Consider the following 25,505-nt stretch of genomic DNA (forward strand, 5'->3'; position numbering starts at 1 on the left):
AGGAGAATCACAATTCATTGGCTGAGTCCAGATCCACCCATGTTAGGGAGATGGATTAAAGATATGATAGAGTGGGCCACTGCAGAGTCAGTGAGGATAAAAAAGGTTAGGAGGGATGATAAACTTTAGGACGACATGAGGGCCTGGCATCTAATGATCAACGATTTAACTAAAGGAAAAGATCCCTCAGTGAGGGAGGTGCTTTTCTCATGCCCCACTCAGGAAGGGATGGGGTTGTTACCCATACTTGAGGCCCCTCATACACCAGAGAATAATACAGACAGTTGAGACATACGATACAACAGATGGTTTCAAAGCCCCAAATTGAATGTTGCTACCCATGACCAAGGGAGGGGGAGAGGACGGGAGAGGAGGGGGGTACGTTCAGAATTCCTGTTCCTGTTGCTATAGCATTGTTTTATTTTTTCGGCTCTGAGCCAGTTTGTGCATGGAGGGGAGGGGCATGGGAGGTGGGAGGAGGAGTGCTTGTGCACTCCCTAAGTACACATATGTGTTTGACCGGACATCAGATGCCGACCAAAACACACATACGCACTTAGGTTTCTCCAGCCCGGCTGCATTCAGCAGCCAGACTGGAGAAACCTCACAGACTCCATGACCTGAGTGGAGCGTCTTTCCTGCATGCTCAAGCCAATCCCCGTGTTGCTCTGCAGCCCAGGGATTGGATGTGGGTCTGTCCTAGGGGCTGCTGGGACCAGGAAGAGGCCAGCAGCAGCGAGGCAGGGGGTGGCTGGTGGCATGAGGTACATTTTTTTATTATTAACTTGTTCTCATCCCCGTGCATGCTCTGCCCCCCCCCACACTCCCACACCCGCCTCACCACCCTTTGCTAATGGTGACTGCCACTGGTGTTGATGTGTTCTTACATCAGTCCCTACACAGCTGTGGAACCTTTCAGGCATCCTTTATTACAGTGTGATTGATGCAGCAGCCTATGCCAGCTACCTTTCTATACAGTATAAGTGAGACAGTGGCACCTGTATGGAATTATTCACACCTTAGGCATAGGGCCATCCTCCCAAGGTGAGACTGTGCATTCCATCATAGAAAAATTATAAGGACAAAAGCCCCTAAACTGGCAATTCGCTGCAACATGTCCCTTTTTGATTTTAATAGATGAGCTATTGGTTGTTTTCTTGATTTGTCCTTCCTGCTATAATCACATTTCTGTGAGACTATATGACGAACAAGACTAACACAGATATAGACAAAGTACACAGTACTAAACACATTCTGTAAACGTTCAAGTTTGTAGAAGAGTGGACTGGTTCTAGCCAGAGGGAAGGAAGACAGTCTATACCCTTCAAATTACAAAATAACATACACTTTTGTTTACAGAGACAATATGCAAAGATACATATGTTAATAGATAGAGAACACCCACACACACACAAACACATGCATACATGCAGCATGACAAGGGACAAACAGGCAAATGCAAACACAAGAGCGCTTTGAATGGGGGGGTTGATGGCTCTTCGGGTGTAAACATGGATAAATACATGCCTGGATGGCTGTGGGTGATGGAAGGACACATGTTTAAGTGAGAGTGGCAGCTAGTAGAAGCACATTTTACTTGTTAATAGATAAATGCTTAATTGCGCGTGTGTGTAGGAATGCTTTGGAGTGAGTGTATTGTTGAATATCACAATGGAACGAAAATATGATGTGTACTGAGTTTAATGTATATATGAACATCAACAGGATGTGACTTATTTAAATATTGAGTACAATCTTATGATTCAACAATGACCAAGTCTCTATTATTAAATAGTAATATTGAAATGGCATACACAAGTCTAGAATGTCTCAAACGTAGTAAATATAAACATATTTTTAAACAGAAAAAGAGTATTTGGGTTAGTAGTTGGTTGGCTTCATTATATACAACGGAACATTCATATACAGTTTTTGCTTTGGCACCCTTCAAGAATGCTTTCTTATGCTTAACAATGTGTGTTTAATTTGTTTGACCAAAATACCAGCATGCAATACATTTCACAGAGGTGTGCCACCCGTCAGTAAGAGATTGCCTTGGCACTGTATGTAGCCTGTGGGCGAATCCAGGGTATTAGATGACAATAGTGTGTGCCTGTGTGTTTACAGATGCAGTTCACTGTGGATAGGATCTCAGAACAGAAGAACAGACTGGAACTAATTGTATGCAGAGCACTAAATAGCAGCTTTTGCTACCTCACCCTTGCAAGCGTCTTGATGTGTGTTGCAGGTGAGTCAATATCTTTCTCTCTCTAAGTCTCATACTCTCTCTATCTTAATCTAGCACTCTATATATACATATATAACTCTGTGCTAATGTTTTCATTTCCGGTTCAAAAGGGCATCTCATATATATTATCTACTGGCGGCCGCCAGTAGATAGTTATAGTTACAACCTAGTTTCCATAGGAAATCTCAAAATTCTATTTTGAATAACTTTGGCGCCGGTTGCCGAATCATCGCAAAATTTTCAAAACTAATGGGGCGCTCCGTTCAGCTCCTACCCTGAAAGTCTCGGGGTGATTCGTCAAGCGGGGGCCGAGAAAAAGGGGGGGGGTCCCAAAACGCGTTTTCCCCATGCATTTTTCCATAGGACCTTTAGTCGCAGCTACAGCCCGAACGGCTGAACAGAATTACGTGAAATTTGGCAGAGAGGTAGCCATAAGTTCAAGGAAGTGCCTTTGGCAGGTCTGGTGTAAATCAGTTCAGTATTTCCTGAGAAAATAGCATTTAAAAGCATATCAATATCTATATGCGCGCACCCTGCCGTGCGCGAGCGCAATTCTGATTGGTTGTTAGATGTCGGTAAACATTCGAATCGGTCGAAACCAGGAAGTGTCGGCCGCCATTTTGTGTCTCGCAGTCTGAGGGGGTGAAAAAAAAAGGTGGAGAACGTGAAAAGGGGGCAGAGTGGACAGTTCCTGACCCCCTAGCCTTGGTCAGGGGGTTACAAATAGACCCCCAAGGGCGAAAAAAAACATTTTTTTTTTTTTTTATATCGCGAGGTGCGCGCACGGCGAACCGTGGTTGCTCGGTGCGCAAAGCGCACCGAGCGCCCACAGCGCGCGCACGGTGTGCGCACGGTGAAAAACCTGAAAAAAAAAAAAATTATAAATACATAACTTAGCATTTAAAAAAACGTACAAACTCACTGAAAAAACCATAAGTTTCACACATGTTATGGTTACGAATTAGCATTTAAAAAACATTGCAAATTCACTTAAAAAACCATAGGTTTCACACATGTTATAGTTAGCTGGACATTTCACTCGTAAAAAACCAATGAAATTCCCCCGTTATAGTTAGTGCAGGCAACTATAACTCACGCAACCGCAATCCTCTGCTGATGACATCAGATATTACATCACTGATGACATATGTGTCTTTATGAAAAATAAATATTTGTAATATATGTATAGCTAAAGATTAATTGAAGAAAACATGGGTAAATAAGTGTCTAAATACAGTGATGTAATATCTGACGTCATCAGCAGAGGATTGCGGTCGCGTGAGTTATAGTTGCCTGCACTAACTATAACGGGGGAATTTCATTGGTTTTTTACGAGTGAAATATCCAGCTTACTATAACATGTGTGAAACCTATGGTTTTTTAAGTGAATATATATATATATATATATTACCTACTGGCGGTCGCCACTAGGTAGTTATAGTTAGGACCCTGTTTCCATAGGAAATCCGCAACATTCTATTTGGAATAACTTTGGCGCCGGTCGGCGAATCCTCGCGAAATTTTCAAAATAGGTGGGGCGCTACGCTCCGCTCCTACCCTGAAAGTCTCGGGGGGATTCGTCAAGCGGGGGCTGAGAAAAAAGGGGGGTCCCAAAACGCGTTTTTCCCATGCATTTTTCCATAGGACCTTTAGACACAGCTACAGCCCGAACGGCTGAACAGAGTTACTTGAAATTTGGCAGAGAGGTAGTCTACAGGTCAAGGAAGTGCCTTTTGTAGGTTTGGTGTAAATCTGTTCAGTAGATCTGAGAAAATAGCATTTAAATCAATATACATATCTGTGGCAGCTTACGGTGCGCTTACCGTGCGCTTACGGTAAGCTTACCGTACGCGTACGGTGCCGTGCGCGAGCGCGATTCTGATTGGCTGTTAGATCTTAGTAAACATTCAAATCGGTCGAAACCAGGAAGCGGCGGCCGCCATTTTCTATCTCACACTCTGAGGGGGGGGGGAGGAAAAACAAAGGCAAAAAACATGTAAAGGGGCTGTTTAGACAGCTCCTAACCACCTAGCCTTGATGAAGGTGTTCCCAAAGAACCCCCAAGGGCAAAAATTCAATTTTAATTTTTTTTGAAAAATCGCTGATTATGCTTACCGTACGCGTACAGTAAAAATTTCAAGTAAAATCTAAAAGATTACCTTTCACAAACAAGCGCATAATATGTCCTCCATGTGCGCACGGTGCGCGAAGCGCATCGTGCGTACATGGCCCATCCAGCGTAACGTGGGCACGCGGTGCGCGTAGCCCACCGTGCGTGCACGGCACTAACTGCGTAAAGTGGGCGCGCGGTGCGGCGCGTGCTCACTGTGCGCGCACGGTGCGCGAAGCGCACGGAACGAACTGCGTTAAGTGGGCGCGCACGCCACGAATGGCGTAAAGTAACTTAGCATTTAAAAAACCGTACAAATTCACTGAAAAAAACATAGGTTTCACACACGTTATACTTAGGAATTAGCATTTTAAAAACCTTGCAAATTCACTGAAAAAACCATAGGTTTCACACATGTTATAGTTAGCTGGACATTTTACTGATAAAAAACCAATGAAATTCCCCCGTTATAGTTAGTGGAGGCAACTATAACTCACGCGACCGCAATCCTCTGCTGATGCTAATACTGTATTTAGACACTTATTTGCCCATGTCTTCTTCCATTAAATTTTAGCTATACATATATTACAAATATTTTTTTTTCATAAAGACACATATGTCATCAGCAGAGGATTGCGGTCGCGTGAGTTATAGTTGCCTCCACTAACTATAACGGGGGAATTTCATTGGTTTTTTATCAGTAAAATGTCCAGCTAACTATAACATGTGTGAAACCTATGGTTTTTTCAGTGAATATATATATATATATATTACCTACTGGCGGTCGCCAGTAGGTAGTTATAGTTAGGACCCCTTTTCCATAGGAAATCCGCAACATTCTATTTTGAATAATTTTGGCGCCGGTCGATGAATCCTCGCAAATTTCTCAAAATAGGTGGGGCGCTCCGCTCCGCTCCTACCCTGAAAGTCTCGGGGGGATTCGTCAAGCGGGGGCTGAGATAAAAGGGGGGTCCCAAAACGCGTTTTTCCCATGCATTTTTCCATAGGACCTTTAGACAGAGCTACAGCCCGAACGGCTGAACAGAATTACTAGAAATTTGGCAGAGAGGTAGTCCCTAGGTCAAGGAAGTGCATTTGTAGGTTTGGTGTAAATCTGTTCAGTAGATTCTGAGAAAATAGCCTTTAAATCAATATATATATCTGAGCCCGCTTACGGTACGCTTACCGTACGCTTACCGTACGCGTACGGTGGCGTGCGCAAGCGCGATTCTGATTGGCTCTTAGATCTTAGTAAACATTCGAATCGGCCGAAACCAGGAAGCGGCGTCCGCCATTTTGTATCTCGCACTGAGTGTTATTTATCAAACATGATGCCCAAAAACATGATACGGGGCTGTTTTGACAACTCCCTCCCACACAATCATGTTTAGGGAGTCCCCAAACATCCCCCAAGATCAAAAACGGTTTAATTTTTTTTTCGGCAATTTCGCCGAGTACGCTTACCGTACGGTTACCGTACGCGTACGGTAAAAAAAAAAAAAAAAAAAAAACACTATCCACACTTACCCCACCCCCTGTGTTTTTGGTGGCCTCAGGCCACCAAATGTGCAGGGCTTATTAAAGCTGAAAAAAACCTAAATTTTGGCAACCTGAAATTCTAAAATCGAAAAAAAAAAACACTATCCACATTGACCCCACCCCCTGTGCTTTTGGTGGCCGAAGGCCACCAAATGTACAGTGCTTATTAAAGTTGATAAAAACCGTGCACGGAACGAACTGCGTTAAGTGGGCGCGCACGCCTCGAATGGCGTAAAGTAACTTAGCATTTAAAAAACCGTACAAATTCACTGAAAAAACCATAGGTTTCACACACGTTATAGTTAGGAATTAGCATTTAAAAAACCTTGCAAATTCACTGAAAAAACCATAGGTTTCACACATGTTATAGTTAGCGGAAATTTTACTGATAAAAAACCAATGAAATTGCCCCGTTATAGTTAGTGCTGGCAACTATAACTCACGCGACCGCAATCTTCTGCTGATGACATATGTGTCTTTATAAAAAAAAATATTTGTAATATATGTATAGCTAAAAATGTATGGAAGAAGACATGGGCAAATAAGTGTCTAAATACAGTATTAGCATCAGCAGAGGATTGCGGTCGCGTGAGTTATAGTTGCCAGCACTAACTATAACGGGGCAATTTCATTGGTTTTTTATCAGTAAAATTTCCGCTAACTATAACATGTGTGAAACCTATGGTTTTTTCAGTGAATATATATATATTCACTGAAAAAACCATAGGTTTCAGGCACGTTATAGTTAGGGATTAGCATTTAAAAAACCTTAAAAATTCACTGAAAAAACCAATAGGTTTCAGGGGCGTTATAGTTAGCTGGACTTTTCACTCATAAAAACCATTGAAATTCCCCCGTTATAGTTTGTTCAGCTAACTATAACTCACACGCCCGCAATGCACTGCTGATGACGTCACATATTACATCACTCATGACATGGTCAGTGACATCACTCATGACATCACTCATGATATCTCAAACTTAAAATGCGCCACAGGGCGTGTTTGCACACGTCACCTCAGGCCCCGTCCCCTCCCTTCACCACTGTGTAAACGCACCCTATGGCCGTTCTAAGTTGAGAGACTAAGTCCCCTTGAATCCTAAGGGTCCCTAGGGTCAAACTAGCCCACTAGGTACCTTCAGTAAGCACCACAGAGCTGCGTTGCATAGAGGTGTAAAAAGGAACGTGGCCTCAGAACACCTGTCTGCAACGCAGTTCCCTGGCGCATACTGGAGATACCTGTTGAGCTAGTTGGCCCTCAGGGACCCTCAGTATTGAAGGGGAATTAATTCCCAAACTTACAACTGGCCAGAGTGCTACAAGGAGGGGGCGTGGCCTCCTGCGCGATGCCGGTCTTTTATTTATTTTATTTTTTTTAAAAGGAGGGCTGTGTGGCCCCCCTTCTTTTTCTAATTTATTCGCCCTGGGGACCCCATCCCCCAGGGCCTGCACCCTAATTTCTTTTGGTGAAAAAAATAAATTTGGAAGGGGGCCGCGCGGCCCCCCTCCCAAGGCCTTAATCGGCCGCGGGGACACCAACCCCCGGGTCATGGGCTTTTTTTTAAAAAAATTCTTTAGCAGGGGGGCTGCGTTGCCCCTCTCCTCAGGCCACTTATGGCCCTGGGGACCCCATCCCCCGGGGCCGGCCTTTGTTTTTTAATATTTTAAAAATATATATATTTCTAGAAACACCTAGGACATGCTGGACAAACCGTATGTACCTATCACCATGACGATTTGCGTGATATTCATTAAAAGGTGACTATGCATACAATGAATCCACGTGGAATGTATTTACACCGCTAGTGAAGCTCTGACGTGTCTGACTCCCTACCGTGCCTAATCCCGGCACCCCCGCCGGTGGGTACTCTCCAAGTAGACACCCTTGTCGTTTATTTATACAAACATGGGTAGCTATTGACAGGCACATTTAATACACATGCACACCAAGCCATTCAATGGGGGTTCGACAAAAATGTGACCAAACTATGCAAGAAACCCCCCTCACGGTTAATAAAACACACATCCACCGCCGGATGTGTAATACTTTTTATTTTACTCTCTGGAAAGGAGAGGAACCTCACTTGAGAGTCACAGCGTGCTCCTGGCTGAGCCCAATGCTGTGTTACACCCACCAGTGCCCGCCGAGAGCCACACACCTCTGTGTTGTATTCCACCAGCTAGTACGTATGCTATGACACTCTCTAGCCCATGTGCACTGTAACACCATCCCGTGAATATGTCATGCCACACTTGCCTTCGCACAGGTTACATTGCCCCATCTAACGTGCCTTCCTCGATGCCTATGTTATAACGCACAGCGCTATGCCATACATATTACAATCTGGGATACATATCTTTGTCACAGTGCATATGCAACGTTACACTCCCCAGCACTCATTTTATATTACAACTTTAGAGACTAGTTAGGTTACACAACACTGCCCTGTGCATATTACACTCCAAGGTGCATATCGCATAGCACGCGCTACTGCCTGTGCTATCTTGCGCTCTCCAATGAATCTGTCATTGCGCACAATGTATTGCATATTATATTTGACGCCCCGGTTCATCTTATATCACACTTTTTGGTGCATAGTTTATACCATATACTATATCTAGTTTTCATTTTCAATCATGCTCTCAGGACTATGTTCTATATAACATTGCATCCACCTACCCTTTTCACGGGCATTACATTTTGCGATGGGGGTGGAGGGTCAGGGGGTGTTTCTGCCAAGTGAGCCCGGAGTCACAGTCACAAACGTCCTCTTCTTCCTGAATAAAAGTGAGATTATGCTGCATACTTGTTCATATTTTAAGTAGTTTGCACAGACACACAATAAAGTTCCTAATACCCACCTTCTCTGAACAGTTAGCTTGCTGCCCCATCCACCTCCTTCCTATCCTCTGTTGTCTGAATCCATGGACTAGCCTCCTCCCTCCTGCCATGCGTGGTCTGATGTGCTGCCACTGCCCTCCACTTAGCATGATGGACCAGTCTACTACTCCTGTCCTCCATTGCCCAATTCTATGGCCCATCATTGACCTCCTGCTTAGCCTCTGTGCTTAGCTTGCTGCCCCTATTCTCCTTCCCCCTGCTCTCTGATGTCTTTGTGCATGCCCCTGCTCCATCCATTTTGCCCACCATGTTCCATGGACCTGCCACTCCTATCTACTCTGAGTGTTCTGTTGAGCTGCCACTCCCCTCCCACCTGCCTAGCATTGGCAGATGACTGTAACCTGTCCCTGCCACCTCCACCCTGCCTGTCCACATGCCATGCCCCTATCCCCTTCCTCCTGTCCTCCATGGTCCATTTTACTGCCACACCCTTCTGCCCTCCCTGGTCTGCTGTGCTGCAACTGCTCCTCCTGCCTGCCCTACGCGGTCTGTTGTGAGGCCCCTTCCCCTGAACTCTCTTGTCTGTGCCCAGGTCCTGGCCCTCCCTTCTATCCTCCATGGTCCTCATTGCATGCCCCTGCACCCTCCTTCTTGCCCATCATAGCCATTGTGCTGCCACTAACCCTCCCGCTTGCCTTGCATGCTCTTCTGTGCTGCCATGGCCCCTCCCACCTTCCCTGTGTGGTCAGCTAGCTGCCCCTGACCCCCTCCCACCTTCCCTCCATGGTCTGTGTGTATGCCATCATAGTCTCACTGTTGCTCTCCATGGTGTGTCTTGTTTCTAGTGCCCATCCTGCCTGACCTCCATGGTCATCTTGCTGCTCCTGCCCTGCCCCCTTGCCCCCAGCCCTCTGTTTCCATTTGCAGACCCCTATTCTCTCCCTCCTGGCTTGTCTGTTCCATTGTAATGCCCCTGATCCTTCCCTCCTGCCCTTTATGGTGTGTTATGCTGCAGCTTTCTCTCCTGTCTGTCCATTATGGTCAGCTCGCTACAATTACCTCTTTCCCCTCTGTTCTCTGTTGTCTCTCTGTCCCCTCCCTATTGCTTTCTATGGATTGTTGTGCTGAACTCCCGTCCCGCATGCCCTGTGTGGTGTATTGTGCTGCTGCAAACCCTGATGCCTGCCTTGTAGGATCAGTTTGGTGCACCTCTCCGTGTCCCTCCTGTCCTCTGTTATCCGAGCCCATATCCCTACCCCAATTCCTCCTGCCTACCATGATCCAATGTACCATACTTGCGAACATTTTGAACTTGGTAAGAGTCAGATTTTGAAAAAAAACTGGGGTATTGATTTTCCCCTTTAAGTTACATTGAAAAAGAGGAGATTGTAGACAGGAGACAGATTAAAAACATTGGACGTTTCATGGCTGAAACGGGTCTGTTGACATGTATGGTTGTACTACCACTGCCTCTTCCTTCTGCCCACAATGGTCTATTATATTGCCACAGCCTCTCTTGCCAGTCCTGTATTGTTGGTTTGTTGCCCCTGCCCCCCTTTCCACTGCCCTCCATAGTCTGTTGTGCTGCCGCTGCCCTTCCTGTCTGCCCAGTGTGGTCAAATTTTTGCCTCTGCACTCTCCTACCTGCCTTCAATTTTCAAAGTCCATGCCCCTGGCCTCTGCCTCTCAACAGTATCCCAATGAACAACTAGATTGCTAACATTCTATATTTATTACAAAAGTGTGGAACGCCTGACATCATCTTGATGTAATCAAAACTGTAATACCTAGAGAATTTCCTTTAGAAATTACATATATGAGAGGGTCTTATTTGCATCAAAATTATGGTTAGTGCTCTAAAAAACTAAAATGAGGACATATTTTCTGAGTGTTCACATAGCGACATAGAACTTTTAAATTATTTGTAATCTTTATGTTTTTTTATCCAGTTGACCACTTGATTAAATGTTGCACTTAGGGAAGAGGATGTGGTGTTACTTCCAGAGCTGCAGAGTTTGCAACTGGGGAACCAGGTTGGAGTTTCTGCTTCAGCTCAACATTCTGTGATTTTGGTCAAATCACTTAATCTCCCCATGTCTACAACCAAAATGAATTTGATCTTGTGTGATGTAACCAATGCTCATGTAAAGCACTCCAATACCTGACAAGTGTGCACTATATAAAACTGCAAATACACAAACAATAAGTGTTTTGCACACTTCTGTCATTGGGCTACATCTGGGCTACATCTGGGTGATATTTGTGCTGCATTTGGGCTCTTTTGTCTCTGGTGGCTATTTTGGGAGATTTATTTGTTATGAAGTTTCCTAATTTTCTCATTTACTGCAGTCTCCTCAGAAGGAAATGCTTCATTTTTTTACTTTGATTCCATCAAGAAGGTATTCAGATATGTCACACATTTTTCCATAAATTCTGAATGTTAGTACTCTAGTTGCTCATTAGATCACTGTAGTAAAGCAACTGCTCGCCACGGATGTCTGCTGCTGGTATTAAAAGTGCATTTTTCAGTCTGCATATCAGAATTTTTTAATGAAATATAAGAAGATTTGAGAAGTAACTAAATATGTTCCCTAATTTTCTTTCTTCATCACTAATCATAATTTCTATGGCAAAATGAACCCCCCATTGTGTTCCTTTTTAAATTAAATGTTTTAAGTGTTACCAGTTTATTCCAATCAAGATGGCTTCAGGTGTGCCATACTTTTGTCATAAGTAAGACAGTAAGCACTCTAGATGTTCTTAAGAACACTCTGGGACATTCTGTCATTGGGCTTTACTTGGGCTACATCTGGGTGATATTTGGGCTACATTTGGGCTCTTTTGTCTCTGGTGGCCATCTTGGGAGATTTATTTGTTATGAAGTTTCCTAATTTCCTCATTTACTGCAGTTACCTTAGTAGGAAATACTTTCAGTTTTTTACTTTGGTTCCATCAAGAAGGCATTCAGATGTGTCACACATTTGACATAAATTCTGAATGTTAGCACTCTAGTTGATCATTAGATCATTGTAGTAAAGTTACTGCTCACCAGGGAAGTCTGCTGCTGGTATTCAAAGTGCATGTGTCAGTCTGCATGTCAGAATTTGTTTATGAAATAGAAGAGGATTTGAGAAGTCAAAATGTGCCCTAATTTTTCTTTCTGAAGCACTAATCATAATTTCTACGGCAAAATGAACCCCCTCATTTTGTTCCTTTGTAAATTAAATGTTTTAAGTGTTACCACTTTATTCCAGTCAAGATGGCTTCAGGTGTACCATACATAAGTAAGACTGTTAGCGCTCTAGTTGTTCGTTAGAACACTCTGGGACATTCTGTCATTGGGTTATACTTGGGCTACATCTGGGTGATATTTGGGCTACATTTGGGCTCTTTTATCTCAGGTGGCCATTTTGGGAGACTTATTTGTTATGAAGTTTCCTAATTTCCTCATTTACTACAGTCTCCTCAGTAGGAAATACTTTGAGTGTTTTACTTTGATTCCATCAAGAAGGCATTCAGATGTGTCACACATTTGCCATAAATTCAGAATGTTAGCACTCTAGCTGCTTATTAGATCACTGTAGTAAAACTACTGCTCACCAGGGAAGTCTGCTGCTGGTATTGAAAGTGCATGTTACAGTCTGCATGTCAGAATTTTTTAATGAAATAGAAGAGGATTTGAGAAGTCACTCAAAATGTGCCCTAATTTGTCTTTCTGCAGCACTAATCATACTTTCTATAGCAAAATGAACCCCCTCATTTTGTTCCTTTTTAAATTAAATGTTTTACCACTTTATTCCAATCAAGATGGCTTCAGGTGTGCAATACGTTTGTCATTAGTAGGACTGTTAGCGCTCTAGTTGTTCTTTAGAATACTCTGGGAAGCTGCAGTAGAACACAAAGGAATCAACTGACAGTCTCTGCCCTTGCTGGATGTACATGTTTTACTGAGAATTTCAGACTTCATTCTCACATGACTGAGAAAGATAATGTGAATTTACAGAAAATATGCTCTCAGTTTAGCTTATAGATCACCTTCCAAACCTCTGTGGGAAAAGCATGAGAAAATAGTTTTCTCTCAAACATGATTCATGATATCACAGCAGAAGGCTTTTTCACATGGTAAAATCACCTTAGAACACACCACAATTCCTAAAATGAGTATGGTACCATCAACAAATGATTTATAATGTAACTAAAGTCTTAAAACCTTCTATTAACTGCAATGCTTTTTAATGAGGTGCTATCATGTATATTGGTACCAAGATGGCTGCCAACACTTCTTGGATGAAGTACTGACAGCCAATCAGATCTCACGTTGAGATGTGTGGTTAGGCTCCGCCCAGATATATCTATCTTTTTAACTCTAATTTTCTCAGGAACTACTGAACCGATTTACACCATTAAAGCAAAAGGCATGAGTCTGAACTGAGGACTACATCTTTGCCAAATTTGGTGTAATTCCGTTCAGCAATTCGGGCTGTAGCTGCGTCAACAGGTTCTATGGGAAAATGCATGGGGAAAACGCGTTTTGGGACCCCTCTTTTCTCTCGCCCCCTGCTTGACGAATCACTGTGAAATTTTCAGGATAGGAGCAGACCGCATAGATAGATATATATATATATATGATATATATATATGATGCCCTTTTGAACCGGAAATGAAAGCATTAGCACAGAGAGGAACTACGACCCGTATCAAGGGGAACTCATGATTACTACTTAAAATTCCCTGTGATGTGCCGTAATGGATATTTGAACAAGTTGAATTAAGTGATTTCACTTCAGACAGTATTGAGAACACAGAGATACTTGATTGAATAAGACTGATGAGAGAAGACCGATGATGAAATAACAAGTAAAGTAACTGAATAGCCCTGAAGAAGCATAAATGTGCATGAAACACGTGTTGGCTGTATTGTTGTGTTTATTCAATCACCAAATGAAAGAATAAAGTAGCTAAAAGAAACAACGCAAGATTTTCCTTTATTGTTTGCATGTGGTAGCATATATATATATTCACTGAAAAAACCTAAGATTACAGAGACGCTATAGTTAGGATCAGGTTTCACTCGTACGAAACCAGTGAAATCCAGCAGTTACAGTTAGCTGAGCTAACTATAACAACACCCCCTCGCAATGCACTGCTTGTGACCTCAGATATTACATCACCCATGACATGGTCAGTGGCATCACTGATGACATCACTGAAGGCATCTCAACTGACATCGCTGATGACATCATCCATGGAGAGGATGTATGCTTATGGCTAGAGCAGTCAACTTCGGAGCTGGGTAACCGGGTTCTAGTATCGTCACTAACGCTCAACATCCTGTGATTCTGGGCAAATCACTTAATCTCCCCGTGCCTAACAAAAATGATTGTGTCCATCTGTAAGGAAACTGGTGCTCATGTAAAGCGCTCTGATACCCAATTTCTCAGGTCTTGTTTGCGCTATATAAAACTAAAAAAAAACAATTGAATCACTAAAGCACCCACTCATACCCCGATAGAGCCTGTCATACATCCACCCCCACACAACCATTCACAAACCCATTCACATACCAATACTAGTGCTTGCACACACACTCACGGATTCAAAGATCTACAAACACATTCACTCTTTTACCCATACAACCACTCATACACGCAGTCAACGACAAATACATCCATTGACATATCCACTCATACACCCATACATCCACTCACACCCATAAAGCTACTCACACACCTAGTCACTCACCCATGCAGTCAATCTCACAGCCACTTACTCATCCACACAGACACACACACACCCATTCACTTACTCATACAGATACTAACACCTAAACAGTCACTGACACAACCACACATTCACCCACACAGCCATTCTCACATTCACTCATTCACCCATACAGTCACTCATATATCCCATCACTCACATGTACTGCCTTTCACATACACAGTTATTCACCTGTATATCACTGACAGATCCACTTGCTCACCCACACAGTCATACACACATTCACTTACCTATGCAGCCCCTCACACATCAACACACTAACCCATACAGATACTGACTCACCCACTAACTCATCCATACATACAGTCACATACCCCCTCACTCACCCACATAGACACTCAGATAACCATACAGGTGCTCAGACAACCAATTACGCACCAATAGAGCCACTCATGTACCCACTCACATACCCATGCAGCCACTTAGGCACCAACTGACAATCAGATACAGACATTCACACAACCAGTCACTCTCCCATACATTCACTGAAACACCTAATCACTCACTTATACAGTCAGTCACACACCCACTGAATAATCCATACAGGCAATCATACACCTACTGATTCACCAATACACCTTGGTATATATATGTAACACTCATATACTTTTTAAAAACACTCACAGTCACCGGATGGTGTCATCAGTGATGTCAGTCAATTTGTCTATCCCAACATTCTATGCAAACCATATGCTGGGAATCCTCAGATATTAGAGGTGTTAATTAACCGTTAATTAACCAGAGGAGTTTTCTTCATGTTGTCTTAACTGACCAGCAACTCAGCGCCGTGATCGATGCCACTAGTATCCAACAATAGCCATTTACACCATAGCCTAAATGGATATAAGACACAATGACATTGCATTTTGTGGTAGAGAAAGGTTAGGACAGATAGCAGACAACAAACATGCATCTCAGACAGAGTAGGAATAGTATTTTGGCATGTTGCCTTTAAAAAACATGAGGTTAGAAAGAGCTGGTGTGACAAAAAGCACAGTATGTTAAACTATGATCTTTAAAAACAAATACAATGTTCTTCTCACATTCTGGGTAGACTCTAGCTAGACAGATTTCCTTTTCTGAAAAAATCTCATATGGTGCTAGGTTCAGAGACAAGGTGCAGACAACAATATTTCCAAGGGATACCTTTGCTATGAAAACCTATGTTTAGTGTGCATAGAAATACCTATCTTATTCGATAAGGCACAGAGAGTTATCTACAATCTGCCCCCTACCCTTATTTAGAGAAGTAGGTGGCATATGGGAGCTGTATACACGGTAAGTGAAATTGCCATTCCATCAAGAGACTGGTAGATGTGCTCAACCTTCCAAGGTGAGAATCAAGGAGGCATGGCCTTTTGTTCAAATTTCTGTCTTTTCTTTATTGCATCATTCAAATCGCTAGTGGAACACCAAGTAACTGACAAGGTTCAATTTTATTTGTGTGTAGGCATCATGCTGTAGTCTATGAGGTGTTCTGTGACAAAAAAGAGCCACCTCTCTTTAAGTTAAAACCAAAAGAAGAAAATAGCTCTTCACTTCACCAACTATACAACCATTTGTCTCATTCTGTAAATTATATAAACACACCATGCTATGTACTGTATATGCTCAAATCAATAAAGAAAGATGCAAATAAATATTTCCATGTATTCATTGCAAAAATCTGCTATTTAATTAGACTATTTCCTAATTAAAAACTCGTGATTGTTGCTGTTTGATAAGATACATCGCTATATGTGTTATATCAAATTATACTCTCAAATCCACACATAACATGCAAAGGCAGTTAGACAGTAAGGGGCCAATTACGATCTCACTAGGAAGGCCTCTAGATGGGTTCTGGAACGAGCAAATCCGATTCAGAGTTTCCAACCGAGTCATCCCCCGTTCCGAACAACCAAGTACGATACGAAGATCTCTTCCGCATCGACCGAATCGTTTCCGAATCGATCCTGTCTTTTCTGACTCATTCGGAGCTGAATCGTGCCACGCAATGGATCTGGATTTGGAACAAGCGAGTATGCGGCACAATTCGGACAGCTGTATTGGCTCGGTGTCATCGAGACGAAACGGCAGTCAGAATCGGCTTCAGGGGGCCGTAGCAGGTCCCCCTTCACCCGGAGCCCTCCAAATCAGTCGAAAGGGTGTGCGCATGGGTCTCCCTGATCAAAGCATGAACTGTGTGGCAGGCAACATGGGGTGCCCGCCACAGGGTGTATGCTTTTCCCCAACTCCCTTTATTGCTATAGAGCCGGTGTACGCTTCGGTACATAGGCTCCCATGGAGTTCAATGGGAGTCTGAGCGAACAGAGTCGGTCAGCATACGGCTGCATCGTACTCGTTCGGTCGGACACACACAGCGCGATTCGCTAGTAAATCCCTCCGTATCAAAATCGTACGGAGGGCTTTCCAATCGAGATTGTAATTGGCCCCCAAGTGTCAACAACATCAAATGATGACTGAAATGATGTAATACAATTGCCATTTTCAACAAGTGAACCTTATGCTGCAACATCAAGTGAAATGATACTGCTACAAGAAATTGTGCTATACAAAAATGACTCCCTCCAGTCAGTCAGTGCTAGAAAAGGCTTCTTGCTTGCTGTATGTTCCATGACAGATACCTTTTCTAAAGTTGATTATATTTTCATCCCTGATGAGAATGCCATTTCTTGTGGTTCAGGAACTGCTAACACATTATTATTCTCCAGGAGAACAATAGGATTATTTTTAAAGATGTGGAAAATTCTATTAATTGCTTTCACTTATGTGCTTGAAATTACAGAAACAAATTATGCAAAATGCGAATCCATCATTTGTGCTATTTTTTGGAAAATATAAATACTGATTCACAGTTTAAGGCATTCATGATTTCCAGAAAAGATATATTTTCTACATTCTACATTCTACATCAATTGTGTCATTGATCTGACACATTTTCCAGGTTGGGAATGGGAAGGGAACGCTACTAATATAATTTTGACTGAAATTGCACAAAATGGAACATATAATTTAACTATCTTTAGTATGGAAGAAATAGTCTTGTGGCCAAAAGATACTGGTGTATCTACTCACAGATGTATATCTATAATTGCCGGTCCATTAGCAAACAGACCAGATCAGACATAATATAGCATATGTTCCCCAATATCTTTGACCACATATAGTGTTGGCTAGTTATTCCAAAGATGCTTTTTTCATTCCAGTTTAAATGCTGTTAAAGAACACATTTCAAAAGCTTAGCAAAGACTTGCATTTTAGCGATTTTCTCTTAAACGGGCCAACATTCTAATTACGCTAGAGTAATTGGAGTGTTTTCATTAATTATGCATTACTCTTACTGAAATAATGCTACTACTCCAACTTGAGTAATTAAGAGTTATTTGGGGCAAAAATCATATCTCAAGAGTACAGGAACAAAGAACTAAGTGAAAGTGAGAGGATCCTGGCTACTGATGTCTGTGTCTTGTTGGATTTAGTGCTAATTTCTTAGCAGAAAATGCATCCCCTGTCATTGTTGGATGTGAGGCTGCATTTTGCACTCAATGCTGGATCACACTTCACTTTCCATTATGCATAATTTTAAGGAATGATGAGGTTATTACAATTAATTACGCTACAGATGATTACCCCAGTTATGCCCACCACAAATTTTCTCGAAGGCCTAAATATTGTTGAAAATTAGGGATTTAAATATCCTTTAATATATACAGCATTAAAAAAAGATCAGGGCCCGTATTCTGAATAGGGCACACATTTGTCTTTCAAAAGATGTGCCGGGTGCAGACATGAACATACACTGTCCTCAGGGCAGTGCATTGAAGTGAAATATAGAGTGGCTGCTTCAGAACTGCTCCATGTTTAACAGTGCAGGCGGCAAGCTACCTACACTTTAAAGAGGGGAGAGAGACCCCTTGCATGTAGGTCCATTGGACCCCCCTTTCTGCACTCCTGAGCACTGCCTTTATTAGTTGCATTGACATTACCACCTCTTTGTGGCACACTTTCAATGAGCCTTCAAAGGTCTTCTGCACTTGTGTCCATAATATGGCATGGAGTTAGGTGTCTGTATGCCAGTGCTATCAGTATTACAGAAGGGAAAGTGTCTGCTGCTGATAAGTGTCTGGTAGGTGTTCAAGCCTTGCTTCTGCTGTTTCCACTGTTGCCTGTCTGCCTTGTTGTGCCTGTTTTGTCTTGGGTCTTTCGTCTGTCTTTATTGTAATTTATTTGTAATTTATGTGCCTGTTATCAGTGACTCTGCCCTTCTTTTGTATTTTGCACCTGTGCCGTTGTTTTTCCGTGCCTGTTTTCTCACCGCTACTCCCCTGCGGCCCCTCCCCTCGGCAGGTCCGGCTCCCGTCTCCCAGCTGAGTTTCCCTCCCCCTTCCGTATTTAATGGCAGCCACTGCAAGGGTGAGCAAGCAAGATCTCTGACCTCTGGTCAGGGACCTGCTCTCTCCCCCAGCAGCTCTGCTGTTGTGCCGCTGCCGCTGATCGGTGTCTAGTAGGTGCTCGAGCCTTGCTTCTGCTGTTTCCTCTGTTGCCTGTCTGCCTTTTTGTGCCCATTTGTTTTGAGTTTTTTGTCTTTCATTACTGTAATTTATTTGTAATGTATGTGCCTGTTGTCTGTGACTCTGCCCTTCTTTTGTTTTTTGTGCCTGTGCCCTTGTTTTTCTGTGCCTGTTTTCTCTCGGCTGCTCCCCCGTGGCCCCTCCCCCGGCCGTTCCCGCTCCCACTTGCCAGCTGAGCTTCCCTCCCCTTCCCTATTTAATGGTGGCCGCTGTCTGGCCGCACTGCAGCCAAGCACAGTGGGCACGCCACCGCTGCTGGTGCGTCACTGCCGCACCAAAGGCAAGCCTGTCTGCGCCCGACCGTGACCAGTGCCCGAGACCCTGGTTCTCCGACCACCCACCGCTACGACTCTGCCACCCTCCTCACCCTCAGCACCGGAAGGAACAAAGAGCTGCCAAAATCCACCGACGGCCAGTTCTCCTGCTGACACTGCCGCCAAACCTTCACCACACTGGGCACCTCAAGGAACGCAGAACCCACACCGAACGCCAACAACTACGAAGCCCTAAGTTGCATCCTCCTCAAAGTGCACTCCCTGCATAGAGATGCCATAGAGATCTGGGACCTCCTCACCACCATCTCATCTGACATCGCCTTCTTCAGAGAAACCTGGGCCAACTCCACCTCTGCCCCTCCCATCACCAACGCCATTCCCGACGGATACCCGATCCAGAGGAGAGACCGCTCAACTGCCCAGGAGGAGGACTCGCCATCGCACACAAGAGCTCTCTCCGACTCATGACCTCGAGCACGAGCGACTCCCAGTCCACCACCTCCACCTCCACATCCAGATACAGACCAGCCCCAGATCCACCCTACATGGCACCCATGCCTACAGGCCCCCTGGATCGCGAACAGCATTCACCACTTCCATCACTTTGTACCACCCCAGGCCATCACCTCCATGGACGACATACTCATTGGGGACCTCAACGTCCACCTAAACAATCTCAACAACCCCAACTCCTCCACCCTCCTGGACAATCTTGCTAACCTTGTACTGAAGCAACTCGTCACCACGCCCAGCCACAAGGCAGGAAACCCCCACTACCCCATCTTCGCAGGAGGAAAGACAATCCACTACAGCCACACCACGCAACTCCTCTGGATGGACCTCCACTGTGTTCACTTCCATGTCAAACCTCCCACTGCCCCCAAGCCTGTGCCCCGCCCACCGTGAAGGAACTGGAGCAAGGTCACAATGGAGCACCACAACTCCACCCTCAACCACGATGCCCTCCTACGTCGGCCGACGACAACCTCGCTGCCAAAGAACTACACCGATGATCTTCAACTGCGCAGACAAACTTGCACCCCCTCGCAACCCGACAGATAATGTGCCAGAAAGGCCACCTGGTTCACCGCTGATCCCCAAGAATTCAGAAGCACCTGAAGACGTCACAAGAAAAATTGTTGAAACAGTAAAACGTCGGAAGACCGCACCATATACAAGACACCATGACAGAATACCACCATCTCATCAGATGAACCAAACAAACCTTCATCCAGAACAAGATCACCACCAGCAACTCGAAGGAACTCTTCAGCAGTTCACAAAACCCCTGAATGAGGCCACAGACATCACCCCTTCCCAGGACTTCAATGAACAGACACCAGACTCTGACACCACTCCCTCCTCCAGCAACACCAGCTGACCCACCATCTCCACCTGGACCCCAGCCACCACCGAAGATACCGGATTGACCATGAAAAGAATCCACTCAGGAGCACCCATGGACCCCTGTCCTCCACACATCTTCTACAGGGCCACCACCGCCATCATACCAGAACTACGATGCACCATCAACATCACCTTCAAAACCGGCACCTGGAAATGCGAAGAAGTCAAGCCCCTGCTCAAGAAGCCCTTGGCAAACCCTTTGGACCTCAAGAACTACCCATCTCCCTCCTTCTTTTTGTGGCCAAGGTCACCGAGAAAACCATCAACGCCCAACTATTGAAATTCATCGAAGAGAACTCCATCCTCGACCCTTCCTAATCCAGATTCCACAGCAACCACAGCAGGGAGACCACCCTACTTGCCACCACATGTGACATCCAGACCCTACTCAGCCAAGGCCACACCACAGCACTGATCCGTCTCAACCTCTCTGACGCCTTTGACACCGTCTTGCACCGCACACTCTCTGCCAGTCTCCACGATGCCGGCATACTGTGAACCGCCCTCAGATGGCTGCACTCCTCACCGGTAGGACCCAAAGAATCAGACTGCCACCCTTGCTCTCCAACCCCACAGAGATCAACTGCAGAGTACCTCAAGGATCGTTTCTCAGCCCAACGCTCTTCAACATTCACATGGCCCCCCTAGCCCCCATCGTCGGACAGCACAAACTCAACATAGTCACCCACACCCAGCTCATCCTCTCCATAACCAAAGACCCCATCACCACCAGACTCAGCTTCCAGGAAGGAATGAAGGACATCACATCCCGATGAGCTGCAGCTGCTTGAAACTTACTCATAGAAGACAGAGGTCCTCATCCTTGGACCCTCTCCCACTGCATGGGACAACACCTGGTGGCCCTCTGCCCTCAGAAACCCTCCCACCCCCATAGACCACGCCTGGAACCTCAGCATTGTACTCAACCTCTCCATCTCCATGACCCGACAGGTCAACGCCGTAAACTCTACCTGCTTCAACACCCTCCGCATGCTTCGCAAGACCTTCAAATGGATCCACTCAAATCAAGAAGGGCCATCACCCACACACTCATAACCAGCCGACAGGACTACTGAAACTCCATGTACGCCGGAATCAACTAGTCTCTGCTCCGCAGATTCCAAACCATACAGAACACTGCAGCCAGGCTCGTCCTCAGCATCCCTCGACAAGAACACATCACCCAACACCTGCAAGCTCTCCACTGGCTCCCTGTTGAAAAGAGAGTAACCTTCAAGATACTCACCCACGCCTACCAATGCCTCCACAACACCAAAACCCAATACCTCAACAAGAGAATCACCCTCCATGTATCCAAGAGAAACCTCCGATCTGCAGACCTTGCCCTAGCCGATACCCCATGCACCCACAGAGGCAGAAACGGTGGAGGAGCCTTCTCCTACATTGCAACCAAGACCTGGAATGAGCTCCCGATCAACATCAGACGTGCCTGTTCTCTAAACAGCTTCAGGAAGACTCTAAAGGCCTAGTTCTTTGACTGAACGGAGCTGCTAACCCCTCTCCCCCAGCACCTTGAGACCCTCACAGGTGAGTAGCGCACTTTATAATTCCCAGATTGATTGATTGAACTCCCCCTAGAATTCAGGGTGGGTATCTGGTATTGTGTTACAATAGTTCTTTTCATTCTTACTCAACAGAACTTCAAGAGTTAGGTTTATCCTAGCTCTATCCATCCACACACCAGTCACGATTGGCATCCCCCAAGGCTCCTCAGTCTTCCCCACCCTTTTCAACTTGCTCATGGAACCTCTGACTGAAGTCCTCCCAACTCTCTAACATCTCATATAATATCTATGGAGATGATAAATAACTCTATCTAAAAATCGCCTCTGCAGATGACATCAGTATCTTCAACAACACACTATCAAAACTCAACACTGGCTGACACATAACCACCTCAAACCTAACACACTTAAAACTGAATTCCTCTTAATCTTTCCATCCAGCCACACTCCAAACATCAAAGACTGGTTTGCTGATCTTACAGTCTTGAACTGTTCCCCACACATCATAACCTCAGCTGAATCGCTAGTACTAATCCTGGACAATCACCTCTCTACGCAGGATCACATCAGCGCCACCACTTGAGGCACAGGGTCAGACTGATATGCATATGGCCATGTCTGAACTGGGGTGGCAGAGTGGGCTAAAGAATGGTGATGGATCAAACCCAGATCTGTTGACTGGGTGTGAGTGTTTGATTGGTTCTGATGCTCCGTCCATCACCACCCCTTTTTGTATCGCTTTGTCCACCACTTGAGGCTCCAACTATCAACTGCAGGTACTAAGGAAATTAAAATCAAGTGCTAGTGATCTCCAAACTAGATTACAGTAGTGCTACACTCGTGGGTCTATCAAAAAAAAAAATAGCACCTTTAAAGGCAACTTTAAAACTCTGCAGCTCTACTTATCACATGCTCAAAAATAAGTGATCACATCACCCCAGATATCAAGGCACTGAACTAGCTACCCTGTGAGGCAAAGATCCACTTACAAATTGCTTGCCTGATTCATTGAGCTCTTCATCACCACACACCAACTTACCTTGCCAAGAAACTCAACCTATCAGGTGAGAATAGAACTTTAAGAAGCACTGGCTCCCTTATACTGAAGCCATACAAATTTAAAAAAAGAGGAAAACTACAATAGCTCCTTCTCCGGAATGGCACCCAAAATTTAGAACTCAGATCTCCCTCAGACGACATCCAACTCAACTTCCATATTCAAATAAAGAATTAAACAACTACTAATGATCATATACATATATATATATATATTATCTACTGGCGGTCGCCAGTAGATAGTTATAGTTAGGTTCGTGTTTCCATAGGAAATCTCAAAATTCTATTTTGAATAACTTTGGCGCCGGTTGACGAATCCTCGCAAAATTTTCAAAACTAATGGGGCACTCCGCTCAGCTCCTACCCTGAAAGTCTTGGGGTGATTCGTCAAGCGGGGGCCGAGAAAAAAGGGGGGTCCCAAAACGCGTTTTCCCCATGCATTTTTCCATAGGACCTTTAGACACAGCTACAGCCCGAATGGCTTAACAGAAATACTTGAAATTTGGCAGAGAGGTAGCCATAAGGTCAAGAAAGTGCCTTTCACAGGTCTGGTGTAAATGTGTTCAGTATTTCCTGAGAAAATAGCATTTAAATATATCAATATCTATACGCGCGCAGCGTGCGCGCACTGTGCAAGCTCTGTGCGCGCACCCTGCCGTGCGTGAGCGTAATCCTGATTGGTTGTTACATGTCAGTAAACATTCGAATCAGTAGAAATCAGGAAGTGTCGGCCGCCATTTTGTCTGTCGCACTGAAAAGGAAAGGTGGAGACCATGAAAAGGGGGCAGGGTAGGGAGTTCTTGACCCCCAAGCCATTGTCAGGGGGCCACAGTAGGACCACGAAGGGCCCAAAAAAAGATTTTACTTTTTTTTAAAAACATCGCAAGGTGCGCGCACTCTACGCGCACCCGAAAAAAACCTGAAAAAAAATAGAAATAAAAATCATGTTTAAGTGTTTAGATATTAGGTGGCTCTAAAAAGAGCCCTTGTGTTTATTGAGTGTTTTTCGGTACCTACAAGTAAGTACCGATGCAGAGTCTAAAGTTCAAAAGGAAGACTCTGTTCCCTTCATCATTGAAATGTACACCGTCTCCTCTATAAATGTCTTGCATGTTGTAACGCAAGTTGTTGTGGTATATAGAACCCATACCATAGTCTCTGAGGAAAGCAGAAACAGACTTATTGACGTGCTTTCTTGCTTTGTCAATCTGCGGACAATGTTGGTTGGACCAGTTCCACTTTTGCCTTTGGCATATATTAGAAAATACAAAGGTAGTTTGTGGAAAAAGTGACATCAATTGCACAAAGGTGTCCTTAACAAGCATTTCCAGACCTACCCCAGTTAAAGTGCCTAGGTCATTTCCACCACAGTGCACAATAATAAGGTTAGGCTGTGGGAGATGTAGAAAGGTTTTCACCAAAGGCATTAATTGGTGCCACTTTAACCCTCTTTGACCAATCCATTTAATGTCTACATTTGGCAAAGCAAGATCTCTCACCATACCTCTTTTTTCTGCATACTTTTCACTCCAGAAGACATAGCTGTGACCTACAATCCACACTGTGAACATCTTTAAAGGAGATGTGGATGCAGTCAGGAGGTGTCTTTCAGTAGAATGGCAATATGAAATGAAAGACAGTTGTAAAATGGGGGCATACATATTTTTTTTAATAAAAAGAACTCATTGGCTGTTTCAAATCATTTTACAGTTAAAACTAGGCTGTATGTGTACATTTTTAGAAGCATGTTTTGTATTGGTTCAGAAAAATGTGTTCCCACAGAACATTACTTTGGATTTGCTGTTAGGTTTGAAAAGTCAAGCACTCTTGCTCTTTGGATTTGAAACATTGTGTGGTGAACTACTGACCTCTCTGCTCACACCAGTGTTCCATGACCTGTTGCTATGGTAGCAGGCAGAAGTAATGTTGGGGGAAGGGATGATTTGGAAAAGGGGTTGAAAGTTGCAACCAATAGAAATGTGTGATTCCATTTGATAAAATGTGGGAAGGACTGTGATTTGAAATGAACATGTATATGTGTGAAAAAAGAGAGGGAAACATTGCCATTTACTGGTTCTGCTGAGAGGAGAGAGGTGTACAGCTCTGAGATTCTGGCTCTGGTAATCTGCTGTTTGAGTGCCACATT

At 44.3% G+C, this 25,505-nt stretch overlaps 1 protein-coding gene across 1 annotated transcript in view; it reads left to right on the forward strand.

Annotated features, from left to right (window-relative positions):
• LOC146830331 (pentraxin fusion protein-like) overlaps window positions 1-25,505 on the forward strand; it is a 337,598-nt gene that overhangs the window by 36,490 nt on the left and 275,603 nt on the right. Inside the window, exon 2 of the mRNA XM_085604537.1 lies at window positions 2,128-2,248. The gene's annotated coding sequence lies outside the window, so the exon portion shown is untranslated. The remainder of the gene's footprint in view (window positions 1-2,127; window positions 2,249-25,505) is intronic.

This window comes from Triturus cristatus, chromosome 5_1 (assembly GCF_964204655.1).
Source record: "Triturus cristatus chromosome 5_1, aTriCri1.1, whole genome shotgun sequence".
NCBI classification, from domain to species: Eukaryota; Metazoa; Chordata; class Amphibia; order Caudata; family Salamandridae; genus Triturus; species Triturus cristatus.